This window comes from Cebus imitator, unplaced genomic scaffold, assembly GCF_001604975.1.
Source record: "Cebus imitator isolate Cc_AM_T3 unplaced genomic scaffold, Cebus_imitator-1.0 Scaffold1, whole genome shotgun sequence".
Lineage (NCBI taxonomy): Eukaryota > Metazoa > Chordata > Mammalia > Primates > Cebidae > Cebus > Cebus imitator.
In genome coordinates, this window is record NW_016107316.1 from 10,574,209 (window position 1) to 10,584,052 (window position 9,844).

At 38.2% G+C, this 9,844-nt stretch overlaps 1 long non-coding RNA gene across 1 annotated transcript in view; it reads right to left on the reverse strand.

The window, feature by feature from the left end:
• The window catches only part of LOC108302609, a 60,118-nt gene extending 51,878 nt beyond the window's left edge, over positions 1 to 8,240 (reverse strand). The window contains exon 1 of the long non-coding RNA XR_005199712.1: positions 8,161 to 8,240. This is a non-coding gene — a long non-coding RNA (uncharacterized LOC108302609). The remainder of the gene's footprint in view (positions 1 to 8,160) is intronic.
• Positions 8,241 to 9,844: the final 1,604 nt, after the last annotated feature.

Here is a 9,844-nt window from a genome sequence, read left to right on the forward strand (position 1 = left end):
CTGGTTATAAGACTGAAGTAGCCACAGCATTCCAATCAAGGGAAATTTGTCTGGGTGCACACACAACTTGATAAATTGCTTTTAATGTTTTGAGTCAAGAAAAATATCTAACATTATATGTTTCCTTTTGTTTCTCTTCTCCCAATACTCTACTGTGTCTCTCTTCCTCAATTTTCTTTCCTCCGATGCTCCTTTTTTCTTTTTTCTCTTTCTTGTCTCTTCCTCTCTGTCTGCTGTATGGGAGAATTTCAGAGGAAATAAAATACAGAACTTGTCTTGCAGTTAGAGTGCTACGTTGGGTGATTCTGAGCTGTATCATTTCCTCAACTGCCATTCCAATCTTCATGTGTCATTCTATGGTGCAATTCTGCTGCTCTAGATCTGGAGAGCTATTATAATTCAAGTACTTCACAGATTTTTATTTTCAGCATCTACTTGAAGATGCTGAAAGATGAGAGGAAGACGATGGGGTCTATGCCCAGAGAGAGAAAAGCATCTTATAGATAAGAGACATCACCCCCTAATATTAAGAGGACAACTCTAGAAGTAAACATGAGCCTACTGCTAGCAGTGCTTTTCTAAATGAAAAGATGCAAATGTGTGCAATAAATATATAATAAATAACGGGAAGTAGAAGTCAAGAAGAACAGATGGCAGTAAGCTACATGTACTCATAACAAACTTGACAGTGTCCTCTCTAATAAGCCATGGCAATGCTTGGATAATTGTTCGGTTTGGAACGAATTTCAAAAGGCAAAGTCAGCCACTTTTTGTACCTAATAGAATGTTTAAATAAATCCTTCCTCCTTGATTTGCCTGTTCCATACTTGAGAGGCTGCTGGTAGAAGGGGTGCTGGTTATATGTGGCCCTGTTATCAAGTGACTATGGGAGCGTGTGTAATTACTTTCTCCTCTATGGGTCTTGTTTTTGCCTCTTTTAAACTGATAATGTTAAAGGCACCTCTCACCTCCAACAATTGCCATTTCATTAAATTATAGCTCAGAGTAATAAAGGCTTCTCATGCTTAATGTGCTTTAACAATCTTGTCTTTCCATAGCAGTGAGCCATCAGTTAGTAGAGTTACTTGAGTGGGTATACATGTATTAGAAACTTTATAGAGAAGGGCCATGCATCATAGACAATATTAAGAGACATGACTTCAAGGCTTCTATCCATCTCAAACTGCCAGAATTCTATGGTATTTCCGTCTAGCCACAATTCATTTCTGCTTTGTGCTTCTCCACTACCTTGTGCTATGAGACTTTAACAACTTCAAAGAGAGTGGAGGAGTCCCATAGGAAATCCTGGCAATGCCTGTAAACTTGCACAAGCCAGGAAAGTGCCAGAAAGATAGTATTGGGGTAACTCCTACCAGCATGTGAATATTTAGTCTCTCTCTTACTGCCCAAACTATGCCATGACCACTATCACGGAACATGGTAGCTCATATGGTGTCTCCCAACATTGTCCCATCCACTGGAATTTCGTTTAGTTCTAATTTGAACCTAACTACATCCATTGCATAGATTCTAATTTGGACTAAATTGTCTCTTCCCAATTTTTTCAGCCTTCCATTGCCCCAACCCCTAACATGTACTCAGAACTCAAACTTAACCTGATAGTTTATAGTATTAGATTTCTATTGCTGTGCAGCAAATCACCACAATTTTGGTGGCTTGAGAAACATCCCTTTACTATCTCACTATCCATTGGTCTACAGCCCAGACATGTGCTAGCTATATACTCTGCTCAGGTTCTTTCCAGACTACCCTCTGGGTATCCTCTGAGCTACTTTCCTTTCTGGAGTTCAGGGGTATTTTCTAAGCTCATCTGCTTGTTGGTATTACGTTGGTGCAAAAGTAATTGTGGTTTTTGCCATACTTTGCATGGCAAAACCTGCAATTACTTTTGCACCAATCTAACAGCATGTAGTTCCTTGCAATTGTAAGACTGAGGTTTTTCTTTTGTGTTGTCTTCAGCTGGGGAATGCTCTCAACTCCTAGAGGGTCCCATGCTTCCTTGCTAAGTGGAATTCTCATAAATGGCAACTTATTTCTTCAAAGGTGGCAGGAAATCTCTTTCCACTATGCTGAGATGGAGCATTTTATAAAGGAACACAAACACAGGAGTGAGTATTGCCTCACCTTTGCCATATAACACAATGTAATTATGGGAATGACATCCACTACCTTTAACAAAGCAAGCCTAGAGTTTCATCTACTGTCAAGAGGAGGGGCTTATATGAGAATGCGATTCACTGGGAATAAAATTCGAACTCTGATGACCATAATTATTATTCTCAGAGCTTTTTTCTTACCCCTTTACAAGTGGGTTTTCCTCTGTCTAGAAAGTGCCTTTACCTTTCTTTGCCTATGTCTAAAACCATCACCTTCATCGAAGTCCACCCATCCTCCCGTTGAGGCACTGGTTCACTCTGGAATGTGATACAAGTTTGCAGGGTCTTCTCGCCTAATATACAGAAACCTTCTTCCAAGCAGGGAACAAAATTATATTCGACCTCACATTCCCTCTCACTCCGCACTCTCTACTACCCAGCAAAGTGTTTTCTGCATAGGCAGTAGCTGGCAAACCCTAGTGAAATTCAATAAATTAAATCAAAGCATATAAACTACAGAATACACAAGCTGAAACAGAGCTTCAGGGTCACCTAGACCGAGCTCATTCCCTTATTTCTCTTGGCTGGAGGCTATTGGCATCTCTTTGTGTTTGTATGTTCCATCTGCTATCAAACATTTTTATGACATTTGTTTCCTCATTATAGTTCTTATTGTGCTTTATTTATATATCTGTGAGGCACAGGAGAATTTCAAATTCTCCTTTCCCCTGCAATCTTTTCTTCCCAAAGCCCCAGCCGGCCAAGACTCCCAATGCCCATGACAGGCCCCTAGGGCTCCCGTGACAATACTACTCCCCACTTCCCTACATGTCTCTCTGTCTCCTCTGTCCCTCCATCATCAATTTCAAACTTCCTGCCCTGATATTCAAGGCCTCCTTACACTTTAAGTTTGTCTGCCTCACCTCCCTTATTTTTTCTGTGTCTCATTCCCTACCTCCCACTCCCAATTCTGGGCATTTCTCCAAGTTTCTCCATATTCCTGGAACCATCATCCCACTCTTTCTCTCCCCCACCTCTCCTATCATCTGTCAAGCCTTCCCCCATTTCTTTTATCTCCCTAACCGTACAAAAATTTGAAAGAACTCTCTTTTGACATACTAAGTACACGTAGATTTGATATTCTATGAGCAAATGTTGGACCACGGCTCTTCGACCATTGAAACATATACATAGGACAAATGTGAGAATACCTTGGTCTTTGCCACAGTGAAAATCATAAGCAGCTTTAAATGTCAGACATGGTAAAGTGGGGAGGAAGCCTACCATCAAACAGAATTAAGTTGTCTTGATTTGCCCATGTGGCCAACTTAACTCAAGGAGGATACAAATTATTTGGGGCTTGATCTAACACCCTAATAGGTCTTTCATTATTTCAGGTAAAGGGAAGACTAGGCATTGGACAGATTTTTAAGGTGAGCTCTCATAGTTACTAGCTAGTATGATTTTGGATAAATTATATAAACTCTCTAACATTGTTTCCTTACAAGCAAACATGAACAAAAACATCCATAAATAATTGTAAAACATGTGTAATTGATACGTGTAACCTTTCACAGCAGCATTTTTTAGTGCAGCTTGTGTCAGATTCTCAGTGATCGACTGTGGGAGAGCTACCAGTTTCCTTCAGGACCTCAATTTCCTCATGTTCAATATTGGGGTAATAAATTCCTGCCTTGCTTATATCAACAAGCTGTTTTGAAGATACCGTAAGAGAAGAGAAATGGGCATTCTAACTCAGAAAAGCGTGAAAATACAAGGCATCATTTTCATCTTGATCAGCAACATCTCCATTCCAAAAGGAAGTTACCTGGGCTGCCTACATTCCTTCTGTTTTTTCTACCAGGACTATCTTCCTTCTCCTCACCTCCCTACCTCACCTGACTCTAGGATTCATATTTCAGGTCCTGGTTAGTGCTTGATTCCCTCTGCAAGTGACAAGCCTAGGTCAGTAATATCTTAGGATTTCATTCACTCTATACTCCAGTGAATTAATGGAGACTGAAATGGCCCCCATCTTCTCAGGTGGGAAGATGCACCCTAAGATTTATTTTAGGAGCAGTTACATCTTTATTTTGCCCAATAGCGGAAAATCTGGGAAACTTCTGAGAACAATCTGTACAGGTCCGTTTTCACACCGCTATAAAGAACTTCCTGAGACTGGGTAATTTATAAGGGAAAGATACTTAATTAACTTACAGTTTCCTCATGTTTGGGAAGGCCTCAGGAAACTTGCAGTCATGGTGGAAGGTGAAGGGGTGAAAGGCACGTCTTACATGGTGGCAGGAGAGACAGCGAGCCCAATAGCTTATTCTTCTGTTAAATGTGTCCAACATACACAGATCCAAATGATTACATTCTATTTTTCTTTCCAGAAACCAGTCATTTGTATCATTTGTTTTTTATGTTTAAACATCTTTTCCTTTTAGAGAGTTTCAAAGCTTAAGAGCAATTTGATGTGGAAAGCCTCTTACAGCTAGTTTTCTTTAATCTTAAGTGTTTTTATAGAAATAAAAATAGAATATAATAATGTACTAGACTAACCACAATTTGTGGCCTGTGTCTAGCCAGTACAAAGAACAGTAGAAGCAATTTATGAAAGTAGGACTTTGCAGATCTCAGACTGTGAGATATGTTAATGATCATGATATTGTTTGGCTCTGTATCCCCACTCAAATCTCATCTCAAATTGTAATCCCCACAAGTGAAAAAAGGGTCCTGGTGGGAGGTAATTAAATCATGGGGCAATTTCCCCCATGCTATTCTTGTGATAGTGAGGGAGTTCTCACAAGATCTTATGGTTTATAAGTGGCAATTTCCCTTGAAGTATCTTTATTTATGTAAAAATAAGTTTATTTACACAGTGATAATTTTTGATATGCAAATGACATGCCATTCTGAAGCACATCTATAGAAATAAAAACACATAAAAATTTCCAAATTCTAAATTTAAACCTTAGCTTCTGAGGTCTTTAGAACTTCTTTTTTACCAAAGATGTTTTCTAAATTGAATAATTCCACTTTTATTCATAAACCAGTAATTTGTATCTATTTATTTTTTATGTTTTAACATCTGATCCTTTTAGAAAGTTTCAAAGCTTCAGAGCGATTTGATGTAGGAAGCTTCTTACAGCTAGCTTTCTTTAATCTTATTCCTGTTAAATGTGCTCAACATTCACAGATTCAAATGACCAGAGTAAAAATCCAATTTATCCCTTAAAGCACATAGCTTATTTTTCACTTTTTAGCTAGACAAAAGGAAAAGACATAACGTAACATAACATGCCTGGAGTCTACCTAAATATGTAGAAGTTTTTTCGAGCTGACCTAGTTTCCCTAACCTCTAAAAAAAATTGGCTGTTTTCTATCTAGTTTGAATCAAATTTTTAGAATTTATTCATCAACCCATCTTAAATATTTCTGATATTTTTATAGTCAAATCTTTTTTTACCTTTGCAAATTGATCTTACATTTTAAATTTTACTTTTAAAATCACGTTACTAGCAACTTGTTTGTTTTTCATGTGATTGGGTCAGCACCATCCATGACCACTTCCACATATCAACTCCTGTACCCCAACTATTGAGTGAGTTTAGGGCATAATTTACTGATTTGGGGAGTTCACGTACTGGTAACTGATTAGGAAAAACTCTATGATAGCCTATTCTCAGTTCTCTTCAAGTAAAGCAATATTGCAATTCTAAATTAGAATACTTTAATAGACGGGAATTGCGAATTTTGGCTGCCCTCAACGCTTGGAAGATGTGGTTTGAAAATCCTTTAACTCAATGAACCACAAAGTCCACTTCTGTAGGTACTGCATACAAAGGTAGGAGGGCAGAAGCACCAAAGAAGCACAATGGTGGGGAATATTAATTGTCTATTGTTGTGTAACTAATTACCATAAACTTACAAGCTTAAATAACAAATTTGTTATCTCACAGTTTCTGCAGGTCAGAGTCCTAGTACACTGTAACTGGGCTCTCCATTTAGGGTCTCGCTAGCCAGGCAGGGATCTCATCTAGGGACTCTGAGGAAGAAATTGCTTCCATGCTTACCTAGGTCATTGCCAAATTTAGTTACTTTAGATTACTGGTTGTTGGAATAAAGTTCCCATCCTCTGCTGTCTGCCAGTCAGGGGTTCTTTCTGCTCCTGTAGGCTGTGCATATTCTCCTTCATGCTTTCGATAAGGCCCTCCATCTTTGTAGCAGCCAGGGTTTATTCAGGACTCACACTTAAAATCCCTCTGACTTCTCTTCCTGCCTCCAGCTGGAAAAAGCTCTCTGCTATTAAGGACTCATATGATTATATCAGGCCCACTTGGATAACTCATTATTTGTAAAAGCAAATGTATTGTGATGGTTTCCACTGAACTGGGAAACAGGGTTCCAAGATTAAACATTATTTCTGTGTGTGTCTTTGAGAGTATTTCCAGATGATATCAACATTTAAATTGGTGAACTAGGTAAAGAAGATGGCCCTGCCCAATGTGAGTGAGCCTCATCCCAAGCCACTGAGGGCCTGAATAGAATAAAAAGGTGGAGGAAGGGAGAATGTATTCTCTCTGCCTGACAGCTTGTGCTGAGACATCACTCTTCTGCCTTTGACTAGAAATTATGCCATTGACCCTCCAGTTTTCAGAACGACATCACCAATTCCCTGTGTTTCCAGCTTGCAGGCAGCAGATCATGGGACTTCTCAGCCTCTGTGAGCAGCAATAATAATAATTTTTATTGGTATCTTTATAATAAATAGATACCAACTTCTTTTGAAAAGTCAAAAGATCTGGCAACACTGTGCCCATTTCTTCCCATGGCAATAACAGGCTGGTGCCTCCTTGAGGTAGTTTGTGAATTCTCCAATTGTTGTGGCTCCATTACTCACTTTTGTATTGCACCTGGTGTATTCACTCTTACATCACTTGCCTGTCACCTGAAGGCTTTTGGGCTGGCAACCCTTGCTGTTGTTTAAACAACTCACTGTACATATAAGAAAACGGAGTAACAAAGGGATTTAATATTACGTTCAGACATTAAGGCCAAGTCTCCTAACCCATGTCATGCCATCAATTTTATTTGTGTAAATTTTGCTCTAAGCAATATCTGTTTTTTAAAAAATAATTTCAACTGGTATTACAGATTAAAGTGTTCATGTGCAGGCTTTTTGTAACATTTTCCTATTTTTTTAAAGTTTGTATAGGCCAAACGATATTTAACCATATTTAGCCTGTGAGTGGTCAGTTTGAAATCCTTAAATAAGTATATCTTTAAGCCATCTCCAACTGAAAAATAAAAATGTTTCCGTTTTTCATTTAGAGGTATAAACTTAAATATGAATACTATTATATGGAACATATTTATTCCATATGTTGGGAAAACATGTCTTTTAAAGTATGGTTGTCATAGGTCATAGGTACACATATTATGCTTTTTTTGGGGGGGGGACAAAGTCTCCACCTGTCATCCACGCTGGAGTGCAGTGGTGCCATCTAGGCTCACTGCAACCTCCGCCTCCTGGGTTCAAACTATTCTCCTGCCTCAGCCTCCCGAGCAGCTGGGATTACAGGCACCTGTCACCATACCCAGCTAATTTTTGTATCTTTTAGTAGAGAAGGGGTTTCTCCATGTTGGCCATGCTGGTCTTGAATTCCCTACCTCAGGTGATCTGCCTACCTCAGCCTCCCAAAATGCTGGGATTACAGGCGTAAATCACCACGCCTGGCCAATGTTATTTGTCTTCCTTTATGTGGTTTGTTTATCAGCACTCCATTTGGTTTAGGAAAGGTTACATTTTTGCTTCAATGAAATCAATAAAGAATCTCTGTCTCTCTATCTCTTCCTATCTGTGTATGTATACACATATATATATCCCATAGGTTCCTTTATTCTGTAACCCCCTGACTAATACATGTACCATACAGCATAACACAAAATCACAAGAATGATATATCATCATATTTACAAATTTGGGGGATTATGTCAGGATATGTCATGAGGAAGAGGTCATTTTAGAAATTCTGCTTACCACACTGAAGCATATATTCTTCCAGTTCATGGAGACATTTCAGTATCCAAGTGATATCACTTAGAAGGTGGCACCTCCTGAGAATAAGAAGACTCGGAGTGAGAAGGAAGTTTCCAGTAAACAAATGGGAAAACCTTCAGCTGCACTGACAAATTCTCTGCAGTTGCTTCTAGAATAAAACTATAGTAAAGGCACAGATAATCTAGCAAGGAGAAAAAGAAAGGAAAACATAAACAAAATTTTGTTAGAAAGGATCCAAAAAAACCAACCCTGAGCTTAAATATACTGGCAAAAAAAAAAAAAAAAAAAAAAAAAAGGAGCCATAAAGAAAAAGATATCAGGCAAGAGAATAATCAGTGAGGAAGCCAAGAGCACAGAGACCAGAGAGAGGATGAATACAGAACAGAGAGTTCGGAATGGGAATTCCCAGCTGATAGAAAACACCAAATAAACAAATACCCAGCTCAGAATCAAGAAGCTGCTTCAAGGCTAAGGAATTCCAAGATATAAAAAGTGGGGGTGGCAGTGATAGTATGGCACCAGGACATTGCACTTCAGAGATCAAGCTAGTTGATTGTAAAGAGAAGTCGTATATTAGTTATGAATAGTATAGCAAAATGATCCCATTAAAAGGAAATATAGGCAGCAAGGCTGAAAATTAGATGCCCTACAGTAGAAATCATTAAATCTTCAGACAATCCTATGCTATTACAACTATTTGTCTTTACCTTCTACCTAATTCAAGAAAAATAAATTATGAAATATTGAAAAGAACCCTCAGGGATCATCTAGTCTAGCCTGTTTTTACAAACTGGTAAACTATGGACCAGAGAAGGAAATAAAATTGACTGAGTCAAATAGTGAAACTAAAGACAGTCAAGTCTAGGGACACTTGTCTTTTAATTCCTAGCCCATGCTCTTTCTAGCATAGGGGGCTGTGGACCTCTGTTTTCTTGGATATGCTACTCATCAAAGATAAAGCTTATGCTATTTAGAAGACAGGGACCAAAAAGTAGGTTTTGCCCAAGATTGGATCACGTGTTAAAAAAAAAAAGACCAAAAAACTGTGGGTGTTTTTTAGGAATTTTTAAAAAGTCTATATTCGTATATTTCATGCTACCCCAAACTATTTCTTAGGAAGAGTATTTATGTTTTCATGCAAAACATTTTGGAATAAAATTTTGATTTTATTTCCATTTTTAATGGTTTTTAAATTAAGAAAACTTCTGTGTTGGTGGGACTGGAAGTGGGGATCTTATAAGTTTATGAAAGTGAAAATATTTTTAAACAATGTTATATGATAAATAAAAGTTTAGTCCTCATCAAATGCTATTATGCATCAAAACTGGATAATAGTAAGGAAATATATGATCTACACATGAACTCATATAGCAGCTGGATAAATAACTGTATGAAAATACGGAAGAACCTCCACTGCTGGACCTCAGTTTCTATCTGTGAAAGGTAGAAATTGGAGTACATTATTTATACTTTCCATTTTAGTGCTAATGTACTATGACTTTAATAATATGTGCCACACATACGGCTGCTTGGGTATGCCCTGCAAACTTCCAGGGAGCGCCTTTCTCATTGCAGTCTGCTTGAATGGACCCCTGCAGTTATGGAGTATGAAAGCTGAGATGTGATACTTGGTGGGGATATAGAAAAAAAAATACATCTCAAA